At 35.8% G+C, this 9,088-nt stretch overlaps 1 long non-coding RNA gene across 1 annotated transcript; it reads left to right on the forward strand.

Moving 5' to 3' along the window:
• The first annotated feature begins 379 nt into the window (after positions 1 to 379).
• Positions 380 to 3,479, forward strand: LOC131218383 (uncharacterized). Its single transcript, XR_009157683.1, has 3 exons — positions 380 to 556; positions 2,746 to 2,861; positions 3,429 to 3,479. It is a non-coding gene; the product is annotated as an uncharacterized LOC131218383 (long non-coding RNA).
• Positions 3,480 to 9,088: the final 5,609 nt, after the last annotated feature.

Consider the following 9,088-nt stretch of genomic DNA (forward strand, 5'->3'; position numbering starts at 1 on the left):
TGGAGTAGATGTTTGACACGCATCATGGTGGGGCCCACAGAGCCATACCAGATCTAAAGCGCAAGTGACGTTATTTGGTGTATAGAAACAATGTGTGAGTTTTGTGTTTAATGTAAAATAGTGGTGACATATTCTTAATAATAGTGGCAATGATATATAGAGTTATCCAGACCATCTAAATAATGGGTCTAGTTATTAATGGTTAATATTTAAACCTTTTATTATATAAAACTATCTTAATCATCTATTAAATGGTCCCTTAAATGTAGGGATATTAATGTAGTTAATGTGTTAAATTATGGAAAACTCACAACTTACGGATTTGAAACTAATATCTCATTTCGGAAGAGGGATTTAATTCCAATTCCCTCTTCTCATTTCCAATTCCCTCTTCTCCAACGTCGCTGAACTCCCTAGAGAATGCCTCTCTGGATGACAAGCTGGAAGCCATCGCACGTCTTCCGGTTCGTGGACTCGTTGCGGCAGGTGCAGGTGGCGAGTGGACTGCATCTATCCATGAGTATGAAAAGCTTTTCATACGGATGGATACTCCAAGGTCTATTGATTTTTATGGATTTTCTTTGTTTCATGTACAATTCCTACAGTTTGGAAGATTAATTTTATTTTTTTAAATGTAATTTTCGTGACTTCTCTTCCTACGGTTTTCATTTGCAATTCCTACGATTTTGATAGTGGAGATCTTTTTCTTTCTTAAGTTTGATACTAGATTCATACGTCTCCATCTTCAAGCAAATTGATGGGTTTGATCTCGTTGCATGGAATTGCATGATCTCTAGATACATCCAATGGTCTAGCTTGACGATGCCTATTGCATGTTTGATGAAATGCCTGACAGAAACAATCTCTTTAGAAAAATCCTATTTACAAGATGTGGAGGGAAAGTATTCAGTCGAATGGTTTTTTTTCCATGTGAATCGGCTTTAAGTGTTTATTTTGTGACATGCAGTAATTCTTTTGGCGTCTGACTAAAAGTCTTTTCTTCCTTGAAACAACATCTTCTGTATTTGGGCAGAAGCCTAGCTTTGGAGGCTAGGCTTTTGATCAACTCCAACTCAAACAAGTCCTTTTGGTAGTGCATTTCAACAAACATAGTCAGCATTTAGAAGATTTATTTCCTTCTCATCTTAAGGTTTTCTTTGGTCTTTATGTGGTCACAATAAGGGATACAGATTGTTCTGTCTTTCAGATTCAAGATCTAGTGGATGATACCCAAAAATGGAAAGTCCGACAGTGATGTTCCTGTCAAATCTCAGATTCTCCTCTATTTTTTTTCTCCTTTCTCCCTGTTTCAGAAGTGGGTCTCTCCCAAACTTCCCACAAACAATTGGGAAAGTTGATAATTCAGAAAATTAGGCTGTTTTTGTGGATAAATCTAAGAGTTATTGTTCCTTCAAGTCAGAGGCTAGTCTTAGAGATCACTTTGGAGCTTGATTTATCAATCAACTTGGAGAGAAGTTTGGAATTTTGATTGGAGTTAAATATGATATCAATTTTGAAAAATCTCATTGATTAGCTCAGAACTGAGCCAGGAGGACTTAGTTCGTAGTTTGTAAGTAATGAAACTAACTGCGAATCCATTAAAAAAGCCTTTGTCAATTGTTGTCAGAGTAAAGCTTTAGAATATAAGTGACTTGTTAATTAGTTCATCGAGTAAACTCAAAAACTTTAAAAAAGAATAAGAAAAGAAAAGAAAAAGCAAAAAGAACTCGAAAACTGAGTGACCAACTTTGGAATACTCCTCGATTGGATCGGTTACAAAAACTGATGTGGAATATGTGGTTAATCGGGGCAATGGTGTTTAATTGGTGCAGCTGCATTTGGTTGTGTGTTCATGTTTCTTGTTTCTACGTGGTTGTTTTGATATTAGCTATTGATTAAATAGTCTCACATCATTTATTATTATTTCTTACATGACCTGAGATAATTTTCATTAATGCTTGATACACCTTAAGAGTGGGCCCACCACATTTTTCAAATCAGTGGTGGGCTCCACCATCCACATAATCAGTTAAGTGAACCCCACAAACTGTCCTATCAGAATTTTAGACCCTGTGATTTCTTTGATCAGTGAACTTGCCCTTCATATGTGTTGCATCTCTCCATTGCAAGAAGCACTTTGGTTTGCCTGACCTTCATTACCTTTCTAGATCACCCCAGAAGACTATGAATGGATCATCCTTTATGGCTTGACCTTAGGTTTCCTTTATGATTCCCACTCTAGAGGTTGATGCTGCAAAAAGGTCAAAAGCTTTTTAAAAATGAAAAAACTTGAGACAATCCTAGTCTTGTCTTCTGATGCTTTTATCTTAGAGACATTAATTCCACATAAGTTATCCAGATAATGCCCTTGTGTTTTTTTGCAGCCTTGAACTAACATCTCTGGTGAGAATGAAATATTTCCAATGGTTTCTCTTGCAACAAATCTTGCATTGCTCTCTCTCTCTCTCTCTCTCTCTCTCTCTCTCTCTCTCTCTCTCTCTCTCTCTCACACACACACACACACACACTTGTTGAGAATGGTGTATTACTTTTTGTGGGCATATTATTAGCTATACACTTGTCAATGAAAAAAGTTCTTTAAAGTTATTCTTTGAAATCATGTGTTTATCTATCTGATGGCCTCTACAGCCTGGTATTAATATGTGGATCTTATTTTTTTAATATTCTAATGCACCAACTAAACTCATCTACGGTAAGGCCTTTCTTTCTACTTGTTCTCGGCAGGATGGCGCCCGAGGTTATGGAGCAATTGCATGGTTAAATCATTTGTTTGGTAGTGGATGCTCAGTGGTTGAAGTTCTACAAGAGCAATCCAATGAGATGGTTAAATCATTTGTTTGGTACGATTGTCGGTCTATGCTTTATTCACATTGGGCGCATGATTTGGATAGGTTGCATTACTTTACATGTATAGCGTAGGTGTGGTGAATGGGACAGATGACAATGGTATTTGTTCTGTTCCATTAAATTGTAATCACTTTCCTGGATCAGAACAACTTGTCCTTGCTTACTGTGGCATAAATACCTGCCTATCTTGATCATCCAAATCATGCTGGATGTGGAAACTGGCCTGAAATACTCTGAGCAGATGAGCCTTACCCTCAGATTGGTGGCTATTAAACAAATGGGTTCAATGAAAATGGTAAGATCCAAATTGCATGGAAAATTTTAGCAATCTTGATTGTGTATTTCATGATCCCATCTCATTTAGTTAGCATTTGATGCTGACTTTTATTTACCATTTGTTATTTGAACTTTGTCTGGTGATCTTGTTATTCTAATCTTGTTACTATCTAGACTCTCGATGACACATTCTAATCTTGTTACTATCTAGCTTCCTCATATATTACTAGGCAACACAATATCATTTCTTTCTTTTAATTGTAATTCTTCTTTGACTGTTTTAGATCAATAAGGGACATCACCGTATTCAAGGAACGGTTTCAACATGACAATGATGGTAAGCTTAACTCTAAATATCACCTTTATAATAAGAATTTGTGCTCTTTATTGTCTGTTTTTTAATTATAATTTTTTATATAATTGACACCTTTTATCTTAGAATATAATCTATGAAGTAGCATATGAATACAATCCTTATCAAAATCCACACCTAGGGGAGCACAAATAAAAGGATTGATCTTAACAGTATGGTCGTCATGGATAGAAAATGCTTGCAATGAATGTTTATGAGTACTTGGTAATTTTGGAGTCCTTGGTTAGGGTTTGGGCTGAAAGTACGAGTGTTGGAGCCGACGGTTTCGGAGTCCGAACTCATTCTTTTGAAAAATAGAAAAATGGGAATATTAGTAAATATGGATTTTCTTGTTAAAAAGAAAATGGAAGATGGATTGAAAAAATATAAAAGAGATTTTTTCTTCTTCTTCTTCTTTTTTGCTTCAAGAGAGAGACAGAGAGGTGAGAGTGGGGAAATCGAGGGAGATAGTGGGGGAATGAAGTGGCCGCGTGAGATTTGAAAATAGCGAGTGTAGTTTGGTTTGAAAATGACGTTTCGCATGCGTGGCGTGCATTTCTTTTAAGACGGTAATTTGATTTTACTGAAGACAATTGAATTACATAGGCAAGTGTTTAATGTAGGGAACTTCTCTAAAAATGTTATTCTGAATTTATAATATATAACCTATTCTCAAATCCCAAAACCTATAACCTAAACTTAAACCTTAACCTAAACCTAAACCTATAACCTAATGTTATAACCTATAACCTAAACCTAAACCTAAAACCCAAATGTAAACCCAATCTCGAACCCGAACCCGATTTCCTAAACCTAAACCTTAACGTATTCACAAATCCTTAAACCTAAACCTACACCTAATCTCAACTCCCTAACCTAAAACCTAAACTCAATTCCCTAAACCTTAACCTATAACCTAACCTAAACTTGAACCTATAACCTACACTTATAACCTAAACCTAAACATGTAACTTAAACCTATAACCTTAACCTAAACATAAAACCTAAACCTAAACCTATTCTTATAACCTAAACCTATACTTATAACCTAAACCTATTCTCAAATCCCAAAACCTATAACCTAAACCTTAACCCGAACCCAAACCTGATTTCCTAAACCTAAACCTACACATATTCTCAATTACCTAAACCTTAACCTATAACCTAACCTAAACCTAAACCTATAACCTACACTTATAACCTAAACCTATAACCTTAACCTAACCTAAACCTTAACCTATAACCTATAACCTAAACCTAAACCTAAACCTTAACCTATAACCTAAACTTATAACCTTTACCTAAACTTATAACCTTAACCTAAACCTATTCTCAAATCCCAACTAGAAACGATTTAAGATGACGTTCAATGATACTTTGTTAAATATGAAATTTATGACATTTAATAACTTGGTTAATTAAAAAGAACTACGTAGCGGCTTGATCCAAATCTGACTTTTTAGGTACATAGCCAGCTGTTCGTAAAGTACTAGAATATCGGTGCAGCCACAAATCTTTTTTCTCCTTTGAATTGTAACAGACTGTATCAGTTGCATTTTTCTCTGTCATACAGGTTGTGGCTATCAAAGATATAATATCACCTCCTTATAGGGAAATATTTAATGATGTGTACAGGTAAATTCATTTTTTCTTATACCTTATATTGTTTCCCAGTTATATTTGTGTTGGTTTCAGAGTACAAGTAGTAATAGAAAGTGTTGGTCGATTGTGGCTTATAAACAAAGGGATGAGTAACCAACAATACAAATATGGGAGGCCTTCCTCAGGTATCCAGATGCTTTTAGATATAATTATGTTGTTTTTAAATGTATTAGCTTGAAATTGATGGAGCAGACTCGAATGTGCGTCGGAGCTATCCAGATGTTGAGCAGGGGTCCTTGGAAGGTAGGAACCGCTGTTATGACCATGATAAAGCTGTCCATTTCCTATGGACAGCATTGGAGTGGCCTAGTCATTTGGACAAGCCATATTTATGTATTTACTCGAAATTGATGGAGTATACCCGGATGTGCGTCGAAGCTATCCGGATGTTGAGCGGGGGTCCCTGGAAGATGGGAACCATTGTTATGACCATGATGAAGCTGTCCATTTCCTATGGACAGCATTAGAAGGGCCTGGCCAATTGGAGCAGGCCGTGTTTATATCTGTATTTGTAAGGACCACACCCTTAACCTATAAACAAAACCTATTCTTAAATCCCAAAACCTATAACTACAACCTAAACCTATAACCTAAACTCAATTTCCTAAACTTTAACCTACAACCTAACCTAAACCTATACTTATAACCTAAACCTATTCTCAAAACCTAAACCTTAACCTAAACTTATAACCTATAACCTAAAACCTGAACCTATAACCTATTCTCAAATCCTAAAACCTATAACTATAACATAAACCTTAACCAAAAACATATAACCTAACCTAAACCTAAACCTATAACCTTAACCTAAACCTAAACCTATAACCTTAACCTTAACATATAACCTAAACCTAAACCTAAACCTAAAACCTAATGTATTCTTAAATCCCTAAACCTAAACCTACACCTAATCCTAATCTCAAATCCCTAACCTAAACCTAAACCTAAACTTGAAAACCCAAACCTAAACCAGATCCCGAACCCGAATTTGATTTCCTAAACCTAATCCTTAACCTATTCTCAATTTCCTAAACCTATAGCTTATAACCTAAACCTAAACCTAAACCTACACCTAAACCTATAACCTATAACCTAAACCTAAAACCTAAATGTATTCTTAAATTCCTAAACCTAAACCTACACCTAATCCTAATCTCAACTCCCTAAACTAAACCTACACCTAAACTTGAAAACTCAAACCTAAACCCGATCCTGAACCTGAACCCGATTTCCTAAACCTAAACCTTAACCTATTCTTAATGCCCTAAACCTATATCTTGTAACCTAAACCGAAACCTAACCCTAAACCTAAACCTATAACCTATAACCTATAACCTAAACCTAAAACCTTAATGTATTCTCAAATCTCTAAACCAAAACCTACAACTAATCCTAATCTCAATTCCCTAACCTAAACCTAAACCTAAACTTGAAAACCAAAACCTAAACCCAATCCCGAACCCGAACTCGATTTTCTAAACCTAAACCTTAACCTATTCTCAATTCCCCAAACCTATTGCTTATAACATAAACCAAAACCTAAACCTATACCTTAACCTAAACCTAAACCTAAACCTATAACTTATAACCTAAACATAAACCTAAAACCTAAATGTATTCTCAAATCCCTAAACCTAAACTTACACCTAATCCTAATCTCAACTCCCTAACCTAAACCTAAACCTAAACTTGAAAACTCAAACCTAAACCCGATCCCGAACCCGAACCCGATTTCCTAAACCTAAACCTTAATGTATTCCCAAATCCCTAAACCTAAACCACACATAATCCTAATCTCAACTCCCTAACTTAAACCTAAACCTAAACTTGAAAACCCAAACCTAAATCCCATCCCGAACCCGAACCCGATTTCCTAAACCTAAACCTTAACCTATTCTCAATTTCCTAAACATATTGCTTATAACCTAAACCGAAACCTAAACCTATACCTAAACCTAAACCTAAACTAAACCTATAACCTATAACCTAAACCTAAACCTAAAACCTAAATGTATTCTCAAATCCCTAAACCTACGCCTAATCCTAAACTTGTAATCTATAACCTAAACCTAAAACCTAAAACCTAAATGTATTCTCCAATCCCTAAACCTAAACCTACACCTAATCCTAATCTCAACTCCCTAACCTAAACCTAAACCTAACCTTGAAAACTCAAACCTAAACCCGATCCCGAACCCAAACCCGATTTCCTAAACCTAAACCTTAATATATTCTCAAATCCCTAAACCTAAACCTACACCTAATCCTAATCTCAACTCCCTAACCTAAACCTAAACCTAACCTTGAAAACTCAAACCTAAACCCGATCCCGAACCCAAACCCGATTTCCTAAACCTAAACCTTAATGTATTCTCAAATCCCTAAACCTAAACCTACACATAATCCTAATCTCAACTCCCTAACTTAAACCTAAACCTAAACTTGAAAACCAAAACCTAAACCCAACCCGAACCCGAACCCGATTTCGTAAACCTAAACCTTAACCTATTCTCAATTCCCTAAACATATTGCTTATAACCTAAACTGAAACCAAAACCTCTACTTTAACCTAAACATAAACCTAAACCTATAACCTATAACCTAAACATAAACCTAAAACCTAAATGTATTCTCAAATCCCTAAACCTAAACCTACACTTAATCCTAATCTCAACTCCCTAACCTAAACTTCAAAACTCAAACATAAACCCGATCCCGAACCCGAACCCGAACCCGATTTCCTAAACCTAAACCTTAATGTATTCTCAAATCTCTAAACCTAAACCTACACCTAATCCTAATCTCAACTCCCTAACCTAAACCTAAACTTAAACTTGAAAACCAAAACCTAAACCCGATCCCGAACCCGAACCCGATTTCGAAAACCTAAACCTTAACCTATTCTCAATTCCCTAAACCTATTGCTTATAACATAAACCAAAACCTAAACCTATACCTAAACCTAAACCTATAACCTATACCTAAACATAAACCTAAAACCTAATGTATTCTCAAATCCCTAAACCTAAACATACACCTAATCCTAAACTCAACTCCCTAACCTAAACTTAAACCTAAACTTGAAAACTCAAACCTAAACCCGATCACGAACCCAAACCCGATTTCCTAAACCTAAACCTTAATGTATTGTCAAATCCCTAAACCTAAACCTACACCTAATCCTAATCTCAACTCCCTAACCTAAACTTGAAAATCCAAACCTAAACCCCATCCCGAACCCAAACCCGATTTTCTAAACCTACTTAACCTATTCTCAATTCCCTAAACATATTGCTTATAACCAAAACCGAAAACTAAACCTATACCTTAAACTAAACCTAAACATAAACCTGTAACCTATAACCTAAAACCAAACCTAAAACCTAAACGTATTCTCAAATCCCTAAACCTAAACCTACACCTAATCCTAATCTCAAATCCCTAACCTAAACTTGAAAACCAAAACCTAAACCCGATCCCGAACCTGAACGCGATTTCCTAAACCTAAACCTTAATGTATTGTCAAATCCCTAAACCTAAACCTACACCTAATCCTGATCTCAACTCCCTAACCTAAACCTAAACCTAAACTTGGAAACCCAAACCTAAACCCCATCCCGAACCCGAACCCGATTTCCTAAACCTAAACCTTAACCTATTCTCAATTCCCTTAACATATTGCTTATAACCTAAACCGAAACCTAAACCTATACCTTAACCTAAACCTAAACCTAAACCTATAACCTATAACCTAAACCAAAACCTAAAACCTAAATGTCTTTTCAAATCTCTAAACCTAAACCTACACCTAATCCTAATCTCAAATCCCTAACCTAAACCTAAACCTAAACCTGAAAACCAAAACCTAAACCCAATCCCGAACACGAACCTGATTTCCTAAACCTAAACCTTAACCTATTCTCAATTCCT

This window comes from Magnolia sinica, chromosome 11 (genome assembly GCF_029962835.1).
Source record: "Magnolia sinica isolate HGM2019 chromosome 11, MsV1, whole genome shotgun sequence".
In the NCBI taxonomy this organism is placed as follows: domain Eukaryota; kingdom Viridiplantae; phylum Streptophyta; class Magnoliopsida; order Magnoliales; family Magnoliaceae; genus Magnolia; species Magnolia sinica.